This window comes from Neofelis nebulosa, chromosome 6, assembly GCF_028018385.1.
Source record: "Neofelis nebulosa isolate mNeoNeb1 chromosome 6, mNeoNeb1.pri, whole genome shotgun sequence".
Taxonomy (NCBI): domain Eukaryota; kingdom Metazoa; phylum Chordata; class Mammalia; order Carnivora; family Felidae; genus Neofelis; species Neofelis nebulosa.
In genome coordinates this window covers 105,854,038-105,875,759 of record NC_080787.1, presented here as the reverse complement: position 1 = coordinate 105,875,759, position 21,722 = coordinate 105,854,038, and the positions used below count along the sequence as shown (strand labels likewise).

Here is a 21,722-nt window from a genome sequence, read left to right as displayed (position 1 = left end):
GTTATTATTTCAACCTGTTTTCTGTTCTGTTTTGTTTTGTTTTAACTTAATTTTCAGTGGGATCATGCCCCTGCTTCATAAGCCGTCATAGATGCCTGGCATCATGTTAGGAACTTCCTCAGTCTTTAATTCTTTTAGTGCTTTCAGTAATCCTACTGGGTACTGGGGTTTGTTGTTGTTTATGTAACATTGGCTAAATGACCAAGCCAAATGTTTGGGATTTCTCATGAGTGAACCTGGGGAAGTTGAGTATAGATTCTATCAGGAGACCATTAGCTACTTGATGCTTTTACCACAGAGCAAAATGTACCCTTTGGTCAAAGCTGCCCTTTTCTATCAGGAAAGATCCACATAGAGCAAAGGAAGAAATATTATTCATAGAGCACTCTCACTTCTGGAGTATCTTACAATATGGCAGACCACCATTAAACCCAAGGAGTTTGTGTGTGTGTGTGTGTGCGTGTGTGTGTGTGTGTGTGTATTTTTTAAAAAATACAAAGAATTCTCCTACTCAGATATTCAAGTTGGAAAAACAGCAACAATGAAATGCCTACATTTTACTGAGATCAGACAAATTTCTCCAAGATTTGCTTTTCTAAGTCATTAGAATTTCTATTCCTGACCTAGAAGAGATGCAAATATCTATATTTATTCTGGTACCTCTTACAATAATAGATGTTTAACTCTGATAACACCTATAATCAATTCCCAGGAAGCAAGCTATTTCTAGAACATCAAAAAAGTGCACAGGTAGGGGCGCCTGGGTGGCGCAGTCGGTTAAGCATCCGACTTCAGCCAGGTCACGATCTCGCGGTCCGTGAGTTCGAGCCCCGCGTCAGGCTCTGGGCTGATGGCTCAGAGCCTGGAGCCTGTTTCCGATTCTGTGTCTCCCTCTCTCTCTGCCCCTCCCCCGTTCATGCTCTGTCTCTCTCTGTCCCAAAAATAAATTAAAAACGTTGGAAAAAAAAAAGTGCACAAGTATTCTTTAAATAAGCTAAGTGTTGAAATGTTAAAATTGAGAGATTCTGTGTTTTTGATTAATGTTGAGATTTGAAGCAACTTTACAGAAGTGCATATAAATGAAAAATCAGATTTATTTGGGTAAGATCAAAGCATTTATCCATAAAGTCCTCCGAGATGCTCAGAGTAAAGGCACTACAGAGGCATAAAATATCATTATTATGATTATCATCATCATTAATAGCTAGCCTAGTATGTAATGATTTTCTTCAAGTTGCTTTATTGGTATTATTGGCATTAAGTTTTCGGTCTTGGTTGCAATTAGGGCGTTAAAAACTGCTGATTTGTGTTCACTCTGGGAATAAGAAGAAAACAAACCAACCCAGTACCACCAAGCCAGAAAACCCTCAAGAGGAGCAAGTGTTTCATGCCTCAAGGATACTTTCATATTTATTTCTAAATATACCATTTCCTATAAATTAACATCCCAGAAAGGAAAGTTGGTCATATCAGAGAAAAACAGAAATTATGCTAGATCTCATAAGGCAAGATAACTCTAGGTAGCTATGGGTAATGACCATAGTCCAGGCTGCATTAAATTTGAATTTCAGTGAATCATTTCAATAGAAATGGCATTATCTTGTTCAAAGTCAGAAAACCCAGTAACTCTGAAATTGGTTTTTTGGAATGGGTCCACATGGTTAGTTAATGTGATTTGATACTATCTGGGTGGTGTTCTGGATAGCAGACTTGCTTTTTCTGCAAAGGAAAACCAGATTCCAAGCACTCACATAGTTCTTTCACTGCATATTGATATTTTGTTCGACTTTCAGTCCTTTGTGGATTGAAACGACAGGGACATTTTGAATGATGACATGTTTAGATAAAGTGATAGTTTCCTTAAAGAATGATTACACCACCAACTGAAACATCCAAGTTGGAAACAAAAAGGAAATGTTCAGCAATATAAAACCCTTAAGGAATATGACTTTTAAAGGAAAATTTTTAGTCACCAAAAAAAAAAAAAAAAAAGAGGGAGAGAAAGAAATTCTATTAGTTACAAACTGATTTTAAAAAAAAACTATTACAAGAAGAACAAAATAATTACAGAAATGTTACACATGTTACAATGAGCTCTCTTGTTATCAGGTCTTGGATGGATGCTTTTACTACTTAGAAACTGAATTACAAGTCTTGGCAACTGGAAACCACTAGGGGAAAAAAGAAAACAAAACTCTTGACAAGTGGAGAGTGTTGATAAACTAAAATTTCAAATGAAACAATATTTTGAAGAGTCTGGGTGGCTCAGTGGGTTAAGCCTCCAATTCTTGGTTTTGGCTCAGGTCATGATCTCATGGTTCAATGGTTCAAGCGTTGCATCAGGATCTATACTGACACTGCAGGGTCTGCTTAGGACTCTCTCTCTCTTCCTTTCTCTGCTCCTCCCACTCTCTCTCTCTCTCTCAAAATAAATAAATAAACTTAAAGAATCAAAAAAAAATTAAGCAACATTTTAAGGGGGAAAACATCTTTAATTAAATTATTTGATAAAAACTTAAAAATCAACCAACCTCCTGCCCCCAAACTCTATCTTGGAAAATAAAGCCAGTTTAATCAAGAGTTGCTCTGATAATTGAAATGTCCAAAAATATAAGGATCATTATTTTAAAGATAAATTTAAGGTTCAAGACAGTAGATCTATAAAAGTATTTTTTTTCCAAATTGGAATATTCTGTTTTATTCAGTGTGTACAAATTCTGTGAGAACTTTTTTTTTTATTTTGTATTTTCACTTCACTGAATTAAACAACGTACATGTATTGTGGGCCAGATAACCTAAACACTGCTGTATAGATTCAGGGTCTCCATTTGGGTTCCTAGTATCAATGCTGAAGGATCATCTAAGGACTTAATATTTAATTCTTTTAAAAAAAATTTTTTTTAATGTTTATTTATTTTTGAGACAGAGACAGAGCATGAGCAGAGGAGGGTAGAGAGAGAGAGGGAGACACAGAATCCAAAGCAGGCTCCAGGCTCTGAGCTGTCAGCACAGAGCCTGATGTGGGGCTTGAACTCACGAGCTGTGAGATCATGACCTGAGCTGAAGTTGGACGCCCAACCGACTGAGCCACCCAGCTGCCCCAATATTTAATTCTTAATGTTCTTTGTCCAGTCTAATGTCCAAACAGCATTTGTGTCAAAGTAGTCATTAAGATGAATTTCATTTGCTAGTTTTTTTAAGTAATCTTTTAAAATTATTTTTTATTTATTTTGAGAGAGAGAGAGAGAGTATGAGCAGAGGAGGGGCAGAGAGAGAGGGAGAGAGAGAGAATCCCAAGCAGGCTCTGCATCGTTAGCACAGAGCCTGACGTGGGGCTCGAACCCACAAACCCTGAGATCATGACCTGAGCCAAAAGCAAGAGTTGGGTACTTAAACCGACTGACCCACCAAGACATCCCTCTTTATTATTATTTTTTTTTAAATGTTTATTTATTTTTGAGAGAGACAGAGACAGAATGCAAGTGGGGGAGGGGCAGAGAGAGAGGGAGACACAGAATCTGAAGAAGCTCCAGGCTCCGAGCTGTCAGCACAGAGCCTGATGGGGGGCTCGAACTTACAAGCTGTGAGATCGTGACCTAAGCCGAAGTCCGACACTCAACCGACTGAGCCACCCAGGCGCCCCAAGACATCCCTCTTTTGCCAGCTATGGCATTCTGCCATAATGACAGAAATGTTCTTAAATTAGTCAAGAAACTGAGATTTTGATTGGACACCATAAAAGTGAAATTGAGCACTCGTTGTTACAGAGTAATGAAGAAAATAATAGGAGGTGACTTATTACATAAATAAACTCTTTTGGCTATGTGGAGGCAAAATGATATCATGGAATGCCAGGCAAAAGATGGTTTTACCATAACTGATTAGAGGGAAGGAATGGGAGTTTCGGGCCTTCCCTTGGCAAATAGGACAGACGTTCAAGTGAAAAGAGCAGCAGAGGCAGGCAGCGCAGTATTCATGAGGTTCAGACTGTGAGGAAATGTCCCCTGCGGATCTTTCTTGCTTGTGTTTGACAAGGAAACTTGTAAAAGTTCAGTAGCAATAAATGCAGAAGCAAATGTAAGTGCAAGATTGAAAACTTCATTGATATTATTTCCTCTACTTATTTTATTTTGGCATTCCCTGTTGAATTTTGTTGATAATGGATTAAGGGTAAAGGTAAGTTCATCATCAAAATTTTCCCTTTTGAAGGTGACTATGCAATACTGAAGCTTGAGGAAGACTGATGGGAGTTCAACCTCATTTAGACTTGCTCGGGAACAAATTGTCAAAGTTGTTTGAAGTAAATAAGCAACCTGGATCCCAGCCCCTTCCTTTCCTTCCTTCGTTCCTTTGTTCTTGGCTTCCTCATTCCCCCTCCCTACTTCCCTCCCTTCTTCCCTCTCTCTCCATCTTCCTCTCTCCTCCTGTCTTTTCTTTCTCGCTTTCCCACCCTTTTGTCCTGAAGCCAGAAGAGCAAGCTAACACCCAGTTGTCAGTTCTGGATAATCAAGATGTTAATTCTTCAAACGGAGAGAATTTCTAACACAAAGGTAAACGTTCTTTTTCTTTTTCTTTGGGTGTTTAAGTATTAAAAATGATTTGAGTTTCAGGGCATATGGGCCACTTTAGTTTTTTTTTTTTTTTTTTCTACTGATTTACTCAGATTCTGCTCATGTAAAGACTCAGAGAGTTGATATAAAATTAGAATTCATTGCTCTTCAGGGGCGCCTGGGTGGCTTAGTCGGTTGGGGCATCCGACTTCGGCTCAGGTCATGATCTCGTGGTCTGTGAGTTCGGGCCTCGCGTCGGGTTCTGTGCTGACAGTTCCGAGCCTGGAACCTGCTTCAGATTCTGTGTCTCCCTCTCTCTCTTCCCCTCCCCTACTCTCTCTCTTTCTCTCTCAAAAATAAATAAACATTAACGAAAAATAATAAAAAATTAAGTTCAGTTCAGTAAATAATATTTGGGAACAAATACCCCATGCACAAGACACTACCCTAAGTCCTGGGGGTAAAAAGATAAGTTGGATGTTACCTCAGTGCTGGGGGACTTAGAATCCTGTGTGGAACACAAGCAGGGAAACGAGAAGGCGAAAGTATTTTCCAAACTTTCAAACATACATTTGTACATTTTGGGCTAATTTACTATTGTTTTTTTGCTACTTTTCATAAAAGCTTTCTGGCATTTTTTTTTTTTTACCTAGAGTTTTGAGCTTATGAAAGAGATATTTCTAATTTTCTGATTTCACAATGCAAGAGGAGAGGCATCATTATTATGCATATTTTTTTTTTTTTTTTGCAAGATGAAAATATCCTCAGGCTAGGACTAGTGGATAATAGTGAAAGTAAAATAAGTAAAAAGGGAAACACTGGTGAAAGAGGGCTGAACCTCACATAGACACATTAGCGAGTGCTGAATGACAAATGATAACAGTGTTGGGTCGCTTTCAGTGACAGTGGCAGGGGGTCGAAATGAGAAGCCCAGATAGCCATGGGTGGTGTGGGTCATTAAGGAGATTTTCCTGGAGCTTTTTTTTAAATCTTTGCATTAAAAATAAATACATAAACCCAAATAGTGCAGATTTAAGAGAGAGAGAGAGAAACTATAAACCTTAAAATTACATGGTCCTTAATTACTTTGCTTTGGTTTAAAAAAAACTCTCAATATTAGTGGAAGGAGGACTATTTAAGTCATGCTTAAGAAAACAGGACACATAACTTAGGAAAACAGCTAGCTATTTGGAGCCAAAAAACAAACAAAACAAATGAACAATCAAAAAAATTACCTTCCTGAGATGTCTCCTTATGCAATAACATGTGAATAAGGGCAAGAATATTTGGGACGTGGGCGGTAGAATGACGGTGGTGAGCCAAGAATGTCCTCTTTAGACCTGAGTTCATAAAGTACGTCTTGATGAATGCTGTCATGTATCAAGTATCATGGGGAAGAAGTCTGTGATCAAATAAGTTTGAAGCACATTGGAATAAATAAAGCTAAACAGACTTGTTTACTGTAGGATTTACTTGAGCCTTTAATATGCTCATGTGCCCTGTAACCGGTCAGGAGGGGGCTATGGTACCAACGTCCCCAAATGCATTCAACTATGGAATGCTTTTAAAAGGGCTCACAGGGGAAAGAGGTCCCTGGGACAGTTTTAGAAAATTCTATGTTACTATTGAGCATGTGGAAAACTGATTTACTGCCCTTCATTTTAAGAGAAAAGATGGGGCGCCTGGGTGGCGCAGTCGGTTAAGCGTCCGACTTCAGCCAGGTCACGATCTCGCGGTCCGTGAGTTCGAGCCCCGCGTCAGGCTCTGGGCTGATGGCTCGGAGCCTGGAGCCTGTTTCCCATTCTGTGTCTCCCTCTCTCTCTGCCCCTCCCCCGTTCATGCTCTGTCTCTCTCTGTCCCAAAAAATAAATAAAAAACATTGAAAAAAAAAAATTTTAAGAGAAAAGAAATGAAGGCAAATTAATTAGCTACTGCATCTAACATGGAGTTAGGTATGTTATCATGATAGGTACTGTCTCATTTATCGTGATCTTTGTAATGTGTTATTACTCTTCCTCCGCAGTGTACCCTGCCCCCCTTCCCAATTGGTAGATTAGGAAACTGAGGAACCGAGAGGATAAATATAGGGTCCCTGTAAACTGATGAGATTTAAGCAGGGATTAGAATTTACAGTGTTTTTTTTAAGTTTGAATTTTGGAAAACGTGAATTACAACTGAAATGAGTCAAATAAGAAACAGATTGAATCACAGGGTCGATTCAGGATTGCTGAATTCAAGGGGCACCTAGATGGGAAGGTCTAGCCTCACAGGTGATAGAGAAGATGTGGCCCCTTCTTAGGGACTGAAAATTTGGTGGCAGGGGCAGACCCATGAACAAGTAATTTCAATGCAATACAGCAGGTGATTAAAAGGGGAACACACATCTCTTTGCCTTTGTTCATGGTATTATCTCTCCTCGAAGTACAGTAAACCAGAGCTCTCATCACACCCTTTCACACACATATCAGAGGTTGTAAGATTGAATTCCAATGCATGTTCCCCGGGGAACATTTTCTAAGCACCTTCCTCCTTCCTACTTTGAATTAATTGTTCTTGTCACTGCGTTCCCATAGCACTTTTCCTTTCCTCCATCAAAGTGTGATTTGGGGTGTATCTGTCTGTTTATCTTCCTTGTAGATTGGGAGCTCTTTGAGGGATGATGTTGTGCTAGACATTCTTATAACCACCACTATCCCAAACAGTGCTTTGCTTGAATATAGCAGGCCCTCAACAAATGTGTTTGTTCATTACTTGGTTGTTTTTGAAGTAGCTTTTTCAAGTTAAGTTTTACCATTGTATAAAAATCATTAATCACCTAAACTATAGCATCAAGAAGATTTTTACAGGCAAAAAAGGATAGAATGTTCTTCCTATGTAATTTAATTTATTATTTTATTTTGTATTATTATTATTATTTTTTTACCTCCTTCTGTTTTCTCATTAAGTCATAGAATATGAGGACAAGTAAGAAGAAATGGGGCATGGACTATCGAGCTCGTTACAAAACCCACAAGAATTCTCATGAACTAATAGTCCAGTTTGATTGCCAAGCAATTTTAGCAATTACAGAGAGAAAAAGTAGACTAAAAGGAAGTCCCTTGCAGCATCTTTAGGACCAGTCCCTTTTGAAATCTTGAGTTGTAGACAAGTCCCAGGGAAAAGTAAGATCTATTTTAATCAGTAATAATTAAATCAGCAAGAATAAAAACATTTGTTTCAGTCAAATCTTGTCCAGACTTTATGGATTTTGCAAGAGATTTAAATGTATGAAAGGACCTTTTTTTAATCTGTTTATCATTTGAGATTAGTTGATTATTTAAAGGGAAAAAAAGAGTTGAAGCGGGGAATTCTAACAATAATACACACGACTCTTACCTACTTAGGGTGATGGGAAGCCTATTTATTTGGGGTTCATACATGATCAAACCTACCAAATACAAAACAAGTTTAAAAATGTAAACATGTAGCCTCATGGTTTTAGCCTTTCAAAATAGGGGGTATAAACAAGTAGATGTCTCAGGGAAAGTACAGGAATAAATACACACACAACCAATTTTCTTTCAAAGAAAACACTTAGGGACTGGAAAGGTTTGTCAAACCTGTAACCATTTTGGATTTACTCAAGCCAGATTTTAAGTCGAGATAATCTCTGACAGAATTAGTTAGAGCAGGAGTGAGCACATTTTTTCTGGGAAGAGTCAGCCAGTAGACCCAGGCTTTGTCGACACCACGATCTTTATAGCAAACTATTTAAGTCTGCCATTGCAGGGCAAAAACAGCCATAGATCATGCGTAAATGAATGCACCTGGCTGTATGCAATAAAACTTTATTTACCAGAGCAGGCAGTGGGCCTGATCCAAAGCACCGATACTGCTATGCATCAAGATTCCTTGTGGGAAGTTACTGAATGTAGGGGTAGACATCTATGGTTCTGGATGCCCAGAACAGCAGTCTCCTTCTTCAGAGAAATGCTCACTGCGCACTCACACCGTGAGGGAGGAGCTTGGGCTTGTATTCTCTCGTTTGATTGAGAGTCTTCTTTTCCCGAGTCAACTCTTTTCTTTCATTGAGTCAATAAATTTGTATTTGGCCTATGCTGATGGGAGCTGTATTTCTGTTTCTTGCTGCTATAAGGGTCTTGTCCACCCAGATGAGTAGGCACCAACTTCTGGAGCCGGAGATGAGGCTGGAAAGAGTGGGGTGAATAGCAGTTACTTCTTGGGTTAGCTGCACTCCAAAGTGAAGCCCTCAGACATCTTTCTGGGGGAGGTTTCCTGAGGTTGCACAGCTGGTTAAAGCAGGGATTCTCCCCTAGACAGGTGACTGTAGATGAGGAATCATCTGTCCCTTGTAGACTGCTCCGAAGAGCTTTCCAGGTAATGCCACTCTCGGGGAGCTATCTGGCATGCTTGCCCAATGTATAGACCACAGGTTGTAAACTTGATCACTTCTCCATGCTGTGCTGGAATTTACACTGGCTTGGCTAGTCTCCAAGTGTCATAAACATTCTAATCCCTCTGGAAAGCTTTTGTAAAGAAGAATATTTTGCTTCTCATAGTAATCATTGGTCCTCTTGCACAATCCTGAGCAGCACGGTCTTTGGGAAAATTTCAGCAAAAATGAGCAGGGACCACCTCAGAAGGGCCTGTTTCCTCCTGTCACTTGAATCATGGTCTGCTCCTACCTGCTGTGAGTCCTTCCCATCCTCTCTCCTCTGGCAGGTGTATTTCTATTTAAGGTGAAGCTCTGAGTAATTGCAACTGCTCCATGATTTCAGGGGAAGACTGTGCCTGCCTTGTGATGAGGTGGACCCCCAAATAGGATCTTCTTGGTCAACATTCACCCATTCCTAAGTGCACACAGCTCAGCACATTGCGTGTTTATTGAAACGACTCTGTGGTTTGTCAAACTGCAGTTAAGTTGATGTTAACTATTTTACTGGGCACTCCCACTGAAAACAAAAAACTGTGGGCTGATGGCACAGCAGCAAGTGACTAATACCCATCCATCATGAGGGTAACTAAAGGCAAGTCAAAATACAAGCTGGAAAGAGCTCTAATTATTTGTAGGTCTTCCTGTATGATTATTCAAACGTGTTCCAGTTAATGAGATCTGTCAATGCTGATTGGGTTAGTGGTTAAAATAATAAAAAGTTGACCGATCTGCTTCATTGAACCTGAATATGAATTGTGCCAGGCAATAATAGATGGTGATTGGCTAGGTGACGTCCAGTGTGAGTATTAAGATAAGCTTTTTATTTGATCCTTCCAACAATCCTTTGAGGCAGATACTGACCCCATTTTGCACTGAGGAAAACGAAGCCTTCTTGAAAGGTCAGATAACAAGTTCTTGGTCGTACCGGTGACAAAGGATACAGCTGGAACCAAAATCTGTGGAAGGACCAGAAGCAATCCTTATTACCTGACAAGAATAGAGGGATCCTCAACTTACTGACCTTTTTGGTGGGGACCAGGGTTATTCTGTCCTCTTGAATTTTACATCTTTGCTGAATGCACTTGCAAATACACAATACAGACTGAGAATCCTAATCAATGTTTTATCCTCTAGAGCAGCAGATATTAATCAGGGGCAATTTCCTACACCTCCTCCCTCTCAGGGGCATTTGGAAATGCCTGGAGACATTTCTGGTTGTCACTGCAGGGTGGGAGCTGCTACTGGCATCTTGTGGATAGAGGCCAGGGTGGCCGGTTCCTGCTAAACATCCTACAATGCACAGGACGGTCTTCTCTCAACCAAGAATTAGCTTCCTCAAGTGTCAATAGCACTAGTTTGAGAAACTCTAGTCTAGATGCTCTGGAAACTAATAATAAACCCCTGCAAATATTGAGAATTTAGACAAGCAGTGCTATACATCTCATCTTCGCAGAGAATTTTGTCGTGTCTCCAGCAGCTCTCACTTATCAGCCTCTTTAGTATATGTCTTCAGCAGGGCTGGTCTGGGATGTCGCTGAATATTATAGAAAAGGTAGACTGATATTCAAGTGGTGACCCAATATTTCAGAGAGGAGAACTTTGGCACCTATGTTCTTTGTTTCTTATTCCGCGTCCCTTGGCAGCCATGTTCTTTTTTTTTTTTCATCCCTAAACTGAACACTTTTTCCAAAAGATGGCAACTTCTAAAACTATGCCTCTTCTTTTGAAACACAGCATTTGATTGTTTAAGTGTTCCGTGTAGCCTGCGTTCCAAACACAGGACTTTTCACATTTGTTTCCCATCATTTTTGACAATTAGGCTCCCTTATTTCGATAAACATCTCACTCTTAAAGAGTAGCTCTTAAGTACCATTTCCCATGAACATGCATTTCACATTTTTCTTTGCAAAATGTTTTTCCAAATGTTTAACTCTGTGGGCAAACCTACAGGGTAGACAAAAAAAAAAAAAAAAAAAAAAAAAAAAATTAAAAAAGATGTTTTGAGAATTGAAAGGCTTCTCTAAGGTCTTACTGCTAATTCTTTAGTTTCCACATTAAGGAAAGCTCTGAAAATAGTCCTGACTTAACACTGGGGAAACAGCTTCCCTTCAATGCAGGCTAATAACATTCTTGTTAGTAATTATCCAGGCAATAGAATATTCTAAACTATTCCTACACAAACTTGAGTTTGATAGCCTTCCACTATATTAACAGTTTCAGAAATTAAAGAAAAAATAAGAAAAAAGTTAAAATAATTAACTATAAATTTTATTAGAAACAAGTAAACGATGACTGGGGTACCGTTCCCTTTAGCTACTGATAAATTTAATTAAACAACATAATTTCTGAGTCCTGGAAAAATGTGGAAATGGCTGGCTATTTTAATTGTGTTTTAAAGGTCATGTCTGGGATGGCCCCTAGAGAGTATGAAATTACCATTTTAGGGGCACTCCAACATTGGTGTTTGAGAGACTGCTTCTAAAGCAGAAGGGAATTGGTTTACCAAGAGACAAATACCATTGATCCACATGCAGACAATGCAGTCTAACCACCTCATCCTAACATCACCAAGATCAGACGAAATCAGACCTTGAGTCTTTCCCCTTCCTAGGTCTTCACTGTCCCCATCTTAGAGGTGACATTTTACTTATATTCCTTTCCAAAAGAAAGGAATTCCAGCATTCGAAATATTATGTTAACTTGATCTCATTATGAATGTGCACACAGAACAATACTTGCCTGGGGCCTTGCCCCACCCCGAGTTGGCCCTGACAATAACAAACAAAGGAAATGCCTTTAAGCTTTTAAGTTTAGGAGACCGGTTTAGACTGAGCGATAATCTTTGGCCCCATTGCCCTGACAGCTGAGAAACAAGGGTCCTATATTTACGTTGGTTTCCTCGCTAAATCAAGGTTGTAGGTACATGTGTAAGGGTGTGTGTGCCTATGCAATGTACAATAACTATGTGGCTTCCCCCCTCCTCCCCTGTCCCTTCTCCTCCCCCTCCCTTCCTCCTTCTCTCCCTTCTCCTCCTCCCCTTCCTCCTTCTTCTTCCCTTCCTCCTCCCCCTCCTCATTCCACTTCTTCTCTTCTTCTTTCCCCTTGTTTTCGCTCTTGTTCACGTTCCTCATCCTCTTCCTCTTCTACTTCGGTTCATCGGCAACCAAAATGAGGAGATTTCAAGATAGATCTAATCCTTACCTCCAACACAGTGTGAATTTTATGAAGAGGTATTTTATAGTCTGGATTTCTTGGTTTGTGATTTTATTGGCTTGAACAGCAGGCTGCTCCTCCCTGGAGAAATTAAGTCTTCAGACTTCTGGTTGGCAAAGTCTTTGAGTCCCTCTGCTGTGCTCCCCTTGGGGGATGGAAACGTCTCAGGTTGGTCCACAATGACTTCTCTCACTGAGCAATGTACTACTGTTCCAGGGGAAACTGCCAATTGGCAACCAGACATGAGTGGTCTGGACAATTAGCAGGCTTCTGTTCAGTCCTTGGTCTTATTGACTGCAAAGCAAGCATGTCACTTGGATGAGATAGGAATTCAGGCATGTGAAGTAACTGGCCAGGATCCAGTGACAACACCAAAGGTGGCTGGGGGCAGTGTTTTAGTTCCCGACCCCAATCTCCATAACATACCCTCCAAACATACCAAATGCTTAACAATCTAAATCAAAACATTTGCATGCAAAAACAGTGAACTTGTTCTGCATGCAAATTCACGACAAACATGTAGTCCTCCTCTTCCAAAATGGATTTTTGCCCGTAAGCCCTTTTTATATAGTAATTCTGAAGCCACTCAGGACAATAGCTGAGAAGGGAATATTTTCCAGATTAAAAAAGGAAAAAGAATTGTGGTTGTTAAGCTTGTTCACCGGTATCTCCTTAGTCATATTCAGCCTCCTTGGATCATGTAGCTCCTGAACAAAAGTGTTTCCAAGCACAAAAAATCTACAGAAGTCTTACAGTTTTGAGGGTTATAGGAAGCTGAGCAAACACTCTGACTAGAGGCGTCTTGGATAACTAGAAGAGACATTCAGGATTAAACTAGATTATTAACAGATGGTTGGTGAGCATGTAGAAAAAGAAGCCGTGATTGTTGAGAAATTCCATGGGTTCATTGAAAACAAATCCTACCAAAGAAATACCATTTCCTATTTAAATGAGCTTCGTGGAGTGGTAGATAGAAAAAAATGCTACAGGTACAGTGTTTTGTTTCAGTAGGACATTTGATAGAGTTTGCATTCAGGTGGTTATTGTATAATAAAACAATCATTGGATTGTCAGAAAACTGATGCAACTCTCCTATTTATCAGTTCTATAAACTTTCATGAATACATAGCTTTTCTGAAGCTACATTTCTTCATCTCTAAAATAAGTACATTTATGTACGTATTTTCAATCTCATTCCAAAATTATTGGCTTCTTGAGAACAAAGTTAAGAACCATGGCTTGGGGGAAAAAAAAAAAAGAACTATGACTTGGATGAAACTCTGTTTACATAGATTCATGGTAAGATTAAAAAAAAATTGGGCTTATGTCAATTATACCTCAATTAAAAAATGATAATAATTAGGCTCAAAGACTGTTGGTCAATAGATCAATGTCAACTTTATATAAAGGTCCTACTAGATGCCCCACACAACTCTAAATTCTACCCTTCTCCACATATTATCAATACATGTTGTGGAAATATAGAAGTGATAATTTTAAATGCTTCACATAAGTATGGGAAGATAGTTTCCAATTATAGATTCAAATCATCAAAATATTTTACATCTGTAAAACTAAGCTAAAACACAATACCAGGTTTATTGTGCGTAAACATATTATTATGCACAGACATGATCATAAAAATCTAAATTATCAGTAACATTATTACAAGATGGGAGGTGACTATAATAACAGTTCAAGAAAAAAACACGGAGGAATTTAATTGACTATAAGCCAAATGAGAGAAAAACTCAGACGATTTTTGGTGTTCCTTTCTTCCTCCACTTGTGCAAATATTTCACTTATTTTAATTAAACAAATACTCACTGAATTTTCTCAGTCCCTGACCTTGCAGGACTCACACTTAGTTGGGAGGAATTATGCTACAATGCTATCCATGTTGTAATAAAGATATGCAAAATGGACTATTAGAGCTGAGAAAAGGACATGAGTGAGACTTTTTGCAGATGGATATATGTATGTTTGGGTGTAAATGTACCTATGTAGGTCAATGGAAGCTATAGAGGCAGGTTATGCTGAGTTGGGTCGTGAGGAATTAATTGGAGTTATCTAGTTGGACAACATGGGGAAAGACATCTCAGATAAAGGAGATAATGGCATGAAAGTGCAGGCACATTTTAGAGTATTTAAAGTTTTATATGGTCAAAGCACAGATTTGTGTGCTATCTCTAAGGCAGGTTACAAGAAGCTTTTAATATAACAAATGTTTGAACTTCATCTTGTAGGTGATGAGGAAATCATCACAGATTTCAAACTGGTGGCATCAATGGATTTATGTTTGATAAAAACAACTGTACAGGCTCAGTGTTGCACTGACTGAAGTAGGGAAACACGTCAAAAAGTAGGTTAGTCGAGAGTCTTTCTTTGGTTGCAAGGCATAGAAATCAAGCTTGATCTAGTTTGAACATAATAGAGAATTGATTGGATTCTATACCCAAGGGTAGATGTAAACTGGCCTTAACAATGACTCTATAAGAATCAGTGCCCTGAGTGTCGGTTGAATGTTCTATCTCATGGTTTTATTTCTATTTATGTGAGCTACCTTTTCTCAGAACATTCTTTATTCAGCTTAATCTGTGACTATAGATAGCTGTCTTGCCAGGGAGTTTCAAAAATCTTGTGTAAGGCCTCTGTGGGTTGGGTTTGGGTCATGTGTTCACCCATGGAAAAATCAGTGAGGCCACAGGTTGGGATGCTGACAGTTTTGGGGGCTCACCTGCCTATCCAATACCTAGTTTCAACTTCTTATTTGATGACAGAACCCTGAGTCTGTTAGGGGCGTAGCGAGCCCAAAATCATGCAACCGATCATTAGTTTAAGCCAAGCATTACAATCTCATTCTGTGTTTTTTTCTTTTTTCTCTTTGCCACTGGAGATATTCCAATGAGATTCCTGTACTGTAAGAGTTTCTAAAAACCTATTGGCTCTCTTGATGAAAGGGATTGGGCAGGATAGGGATCCATTTTCCTTCTGCTTTTCTTCTTGCCCTTAGAATAGATATAATGCTTTGAGCCGTAGTAGCCAACTAGTGACCACGAATTGCAATGTATGTGGAAATGTCAGGGGAATTGCAAAGACTACAGTTCTTAATTTTTTGAGGCACCATTGCTAATGTGAGCAACCACCTACCTCCAGCATTCTTATTATGTGAGAAAAACAAACTCTATTTGCTTAAGCTACTATTAAACAATTTTGGTTACTTGCAGCCAGATACCTTTCTACGTGTTACGCAGTACTTCTAGTCAAATACTGTGGCCATGGAAGTAAGGTCAAGCAAGAAATTGGCAGCAACTATTCAGAACACGTATACAACAGCACGGGACCCATTTACTCCAATGGAGAAAGGGAGTGTATCATGGAAAAGTCGCCGTGGGAATCACTGCAAGTGGGGCAGAAGCCCCAATCTGAATTTGCTACAGGGATATTTGGAAGAATGGCTGCCTTAACTCAGCCATAGGATCTGGACAAGGACAGAGGAAATGGGGTTGGAGAGAAAAGGGAGTTTCTGAGAGGCGTGCACAAGGGAAAATCAAAGGGACTTATTGCAGTGTAGGTGTCTAGAGGGTTAGCATTAAAGGACACATGTAAGTAGAGGACAGCGGTGACTAAAAGCCATAAACAGGTGACATTTTCATCAGCAGTGATAGATGCAAAGAATCAAATTCAAAGACTGTTAAACAACCTGCCATCTCTCTCTTTCTTTCATTGTTATCTGTCATCTAGCTAGCTAGATATCAAGTTACTTATCTCTCCACCAAATCTCACTTTTAACAAGAGAGAAGTCATTCACAAAGAAGTGTACATTATTGCAAGAAAAGATAAGTGCAAGATAAATAAAAATTGAAGCAAAGGGAAAGTGAACACAGAACAATACAAGGAACTGTGCACAAAATGTGCCTGACATGAGGTCCTCTACACATGCTTGGGTAGACCAGTAGGAGTAGTTGAATAAGGTATGGTGAGGAGGGATTCGTAAATAATGACTTACGTATTCTATCAGCTAGCTACGATAAGAATCACTTATGATGGACATAATATCCATGTAGTCAAAGTAGACTAGATATCTAGAAGAAGCACCACTATTCCTTATATGCAGCCAGGGGGTTTCTCCCAGGCCTCCCCAGAAAGGCTTTCATGCAAATATACTTACTGTAAATCTGGGGACAGATTTTATAGAAGTGTTTATTATAATATTCCTCAGTATGGGATGATGGCCCAGTATCAAGTGCAGTTCAATATAAGCTGACCTTTGGGTTTGGAGCCGGGTAGGCCAACAGTTCTATGCTACTCTATGATGGTCAAGTATGTCTGAGAAGCTATGTTCAGTCGTGGGACATACTTTATCGAAGAAAATTATCATTTACAAAGAACGCTGTGCATACCATATTTTTTATAGATGCTTGCAGAATTAATAAATGTTTGAATGAACGTTGGTAGGGACAGGGTTATATTTCACTCGTGTAAGAGAGGCTGTTATTTATTTATTTTTTTCCCTCTCCATGCAATTGTATGTCAGTTGTCTACCTTTAGGGTTAAACCGTGAGTTCCACGTGAGCAGGAATTTTGTCTTGTTTGTCTTTGTAGCCCCAATCATGTCCGGTATAGGAAGGCAGTCAGATAATAGTTTGTTGAAGAAATAAATGACTGAGTAAGCACACCGCAGATTCACACACAGAACTGTGTATGCGAGAGACTGATCTATAATTTTATCTCAGTATAGTTTCATCTCAGGGTAAGGCAGAGACGTAAAATAATCCTAAAGTTTTGAGGCAAGGTATTTGTCATGGAAAAACCACCGGGAAGAAATGTTTAAAGGGCATTTGTGTTTATTCTTGTGGCATAGAGAACTCCCTTCTCTCTGGTGCAGTAAACAGGGCTCAGCAGCCTATATTCTTTCACTGCCTTTCATACTGTTATTAGGGCAGCTGCGTTGTTGAACTCCAACAAGCTGTCTGCTTGCGTACTGGGGTAGAGGATGTTTATTTGGTGCCGGTGTTAGAGGGGAAGGCGCACATCCAATGTCCTCGTCACCTTTGATTACTGATCCTCCAGTGGGACGATTTTATGAAAAGTGAGAAAACGTTGCATTTTCCAAATCCTTCAATTTCCACATCCTCCAACTTGTTCTCCATCTTTAGAGACAGCACACACTTGTGGTTGAAAGCCTCGGCTCCGGAGCCCCAGGATCAGAGTTCAACTTTTGGCTGCACCACTTATGTATCGTGTGGCACTGGGCCCACTAGTTAACTGTTTGTGCCTCGGTGTTTTCATCAGTAAAGGAGAAAGAATAATAATACTACCTACATCAAAGAGGTGTTGGGAGGATTAAATAATTCATGCAAAGCAGTTAAAAGTGACTGCCACATAGTACTCAAGAGATGTTAGCTGATATTATTATTGTTCACTGATGCTTTCTTGCTGTTGGTTTTTGCCATGTTTCATATAAAAATATTTATAGTTAAGAATAAAATGAGAATACCGTCACATATCTAGTATGCTCAAAATATTACTAGCCTATACAGGGAATATTAACATTGCCCTCTAAGACCTTATGATCTACTTACTGAGGCAAAGTACAGAACTCACGAGAAATAGGAACACATACAAATAGGAGTAGGAACATGTACAACAATACAAACACCACCACGTGGTGGTAACTTACCATTTGGCAAATCATGGACATATGTATATGGACAATAGGTTTTATTTTTTCTTGCTCTTTTTTTTTAATATGAAATTTATTGTCAGATTGGTTTCCATGCAACACCCGGTGCTCATCCCAACAGGTGCCCTCCTCAGTTGGACAATAGGTTTAAAAAATACATGTTTACTGAATGAATTTGTGAAAAAAGTTGGTAACATTTTTTATTTTGATATTTCTTTATACTATATGCTGGGAGAGGGGGCAACTTAAAAGAAAATGCAAATGTAGGGTGCCTGGGTAGCTTAGTCAGTTAAGTGCTTCACTTCGGCTCAGGTCATGAGCTCACGGTTCATGAGTTCGAGTCCCACGTTGGGCTCTCTGCTGTCAGTACAGAGCCTGCTTCAGATCCTGCCCTCGCCCCTCCCCCACTTTCTCTCTCTCTCTCTCTCTTTCTCTGTCTCTCTCAAAATAAGTAAACTTAAAAAAGAAAAGAAAATGCAAATACGAAAAGCAGACTAGGCAGAGATCATGGTAGTCCTGAAGTCTCCAAAGGTATGAAAAATTACAGATTATGTGGGCCATTAATAAATGAGTAAAACACAAAGCAGGCTTCTAGCATTTGTGAAGAATTACTCTTGGAAACAGATAGGATGAAAATGTGGTATGAGTTTATGAGGAGTTTATGTATGTATCTGATCCTGGGCCAGGAACAGATTCCAAGCATATCCACAGAGTTGGTCGCACATGTGAATGTCCTGGAAAACCTAGCCATAATTCTATTTCCCCAAGTTGCTCAGCCCCTGACTGAAATGTTCTTGGAAACATAAATATGCAGAAGAAATCAGGACGGCTTATGTGATTGTTTTTTTTACAGAGGAATGTTTTAATCTTTGTAGCAAATAAGGTTAGGATTCCCCAAGATTTGTTCACCATATTCTGATTAAAATTCTAACAATATTAAGAATCATTTACCTCTCCACTAAAGCAATTTAATAGCTCCCAACTTGCACAAAATTACAGTCTGTTTTACACACAAAGGAAACAGAAAGAAAATGGAAAGTACGAGGCATTAAGAGAGTTAAACTGGAAAAGCCTAACCACAAAATTCCAAGTATTTTAATAGATATTCTTGGTTTTCCCTGGGCTTTAAGGAAAATTTGCTACTTTTGCAATTGAAATCACATTGGTTTGTAAAGGCTAGTCTAGTGAGAAACAGAGGTTCATAAAATCTTTAGGTGAGAGGAAGCTTTTGAAATTCCACCTGCACGGAAATCTTTCCCGCTGAAGGTTGTTTACCCAATTTCCTAGCTGAGTCCTTCCAGTGATAAGTACCTTGTTAGTGCACAAGTCAGTTCATTCTATTGTTGAAGACATCAAATGGCAAAAAAATGTTCTTCCTTATATAATTCAAATGCCATTCACCTTTTCAGCCTCTGAAAATTTGTAAAATTATGTTTCCATTAAAACCCAAATTGTGCTGACTTTGAGTCCCTATGGGCCCTTGTAAGAAATTGAGTTTATGTTCTAGAACACTTCCCAGGGTTGGGTTTGGTTTTGTTTTGTTGTTTGTTTTTTGTTTGTTTGTTTGTTTGATTCTTCCAGGATGTTGCTTCACATGTGACCTCAGTTCCAGCCCAGTTCTCACACTCTGGTCCTGTTATCAATCTGCCATGCTACTGGCTTGAACCCAGATGGTCCTTATAAGGTGGCCATCTCTTGGCTGGACACAGCTGGCTGTCACTGATGGTTACTAATTTGGGACTACAATTCTTCCTTTGGTTATCCATCCCAGGCGTAGAGCAAAATCTTTATGTAATTCTCTATAGCACCAGCTGTAACTTTCATTAAGATTTATCAAAGACTTGGGATTATTTGCTATTTGCTTGTCCTTGAAGACTACAAACCATGGAGCTCTCAAAACACACACCCTATATAGTCCCTGGTTTTCTTACGGCAGACACAATTCACGGTCCAAGCGTCCTGGGGTCCAAGATTCACCAGGCCAAGGAAGAGAAAGACATTAACCCTCACACCGATCTCAGGTCTACATAACTCTATCCCCAAACCTACTTTTTTCTGGGTAATTAACCTTGAGATTCAAGAGCAATTATGTTAATATGTAACGACCCAATGTCGGTAATTTCCCTGAAGTGTGGGTTTTCCAGTTTCAGGAAATATTAAGTAAAGGCCCTTCTATCAGGAAAGGTTCTTGCAGGAACTAACAGAAAACAACTGTGGTTAACTTAAACAGAAGAGAAATGTGTTGGAAGGAGTGTAGATGGCTCCCGAATTCAGGCTCGGAAGACAGATAGCGACCTGTAGTGGTTAGGCTGAAGAACAGCTCACGTCCAGTCGCAGCTGGGCCAAGAAGGTGGCCCTGGCAGAGCCACCTCTGGACACTTGTGTCAACTGTCACTGCCAGACTCTCTATCCCTTTTACCTTTGGACCCGAAACTAGTGTTGTGTAATAGAAATTTCCACAACAATGAAAGTGTATCTTTACTGTCAACAAGTAGCCACTAGCCACATGTGACTATTGAGCATTTGAAATGTATCTGAAGAACTGAATTTTTACCCTTATTTAATTTTTATTAAAATGAATTTAAGGAGCACCTGAGTAGCTCAGTCAGTGAAGCGTCTGACTCTTGATTTCACCTCGGGTCATGATCCCACGATTTGTGAGTTTCAGCCCCACATTGGGCTCTAGGCTGGCAGTGTGGAGCCTGCTTGGGATTCTCTCTCTCTCTCTGCCCCTCCTCCCCCTCGAAATAAATAAATAAACAAACATTTAAAAGTATAGAATAAAATGAATTTAAATAGGCACATGTGACTATTAGTTACCATATTGGATTGCAGAGCTCTAATCTATCAGAGCCTATTGTCTTGGGATTGTCAGTCAAATTTTCCCAGGAGCCACTTTTCCAGGTGCAAAAAGTGCCACTCGTATTTCTACTCCCTGGTTTCTAGATCTCTGTATTTAGCCCATGTGAGAAATGACACAATAGAGGTCAGTATAGAGTACCCTCCCCAAAAGCATTGATCACCAACCACCGTACTAGAATGGCTTCAATGGGTCCTTCCATCATTTGTCAAGGCCAGGAGCACCTAGTGATGGGGTAATAATAAGAGTAGTGGATGTGGGGCGCCTGGGTGGCTCAGTCGGTTGAGCGTCCGACTTCGGCTCAGGTCACGATCTCGCGGTTCGTGAGTTCGAGCCCCGCGTCGGGCTCTGTGCTGATGGCTCAGAGCCTGGAGCCTGCTTCCGATTCTGTGTCTCCCTCTCTCTCTGCCCCTCCCCCGTTCATGCTCTGTCTCTCTCTGTCCCAAAAATAAATAAACGTTAAAAAAGATTAAAAAAAAAAAAATAAGAGTAGTGGATGGATTCCAGCCCAATGGGTGTCAGTTAAGTGTTCTGACTCTAAAACCAGATTTTCTAGATTAGAATTCTGGCTCCACCATTTACCAGCTCGATGACCTTAAGTAAGTTATTTAACCAAGGTATTTGTGCCTCAGTTTCCTTGTGGATCTGATGAGAGCACCTCACTGTAACAGTAGGTAGGTAAATTTATATAAAGCACTGGAGAGCACCTGGTACATAGTAAACTGTCAGTGACTATTGGCTATTATTGTCATCAATGCTACAGACACACAAATGATTTGCAATAAAAGATCCAGTGGATGCTACAAGTCAGTTTTCCTATGAAAGCATGAATGAGTATGTCTACCAAAGTACCATGAGTCAGAATATAAACTCAAAAAGGTAAATATGCCAAAAGACATTGTGAATTCTGGTAGCCTTCCTCCTAGGGAGCTATATTTACCTCCTTAGATAGTTGAGGATCGAGACTGCATTGGAAAA

General features: G+C 39.6%; 1 long non-coding RNA gene across 3 annotated transcripts in view; it reads left to right on the top strand.

The window, feature by feature from the left end:
- LOC131514716 (uncharacterized) overlaps nt 1–21,722 on the top strand; it is a 104,714-nt gene that overhangs the window by 45,513 nt on the left and 37,479 nt on the right. For 2 of the 3 annotated variants that reach the window (XR_009263234.1, XR_009263232.1), the window contains exon 7: nt 4,210–4,550. This is a non-coding gene — a long non-coding RNA (uncharacterized LOC131514716). Of the gene's footprint in view, nt 1–4,209; nt 4,551–15,425; nt 20,498–21,722 lie in introns of those variants that run through there. The other variant, XR_009263235.1, reaches the window with a different exon arrangement.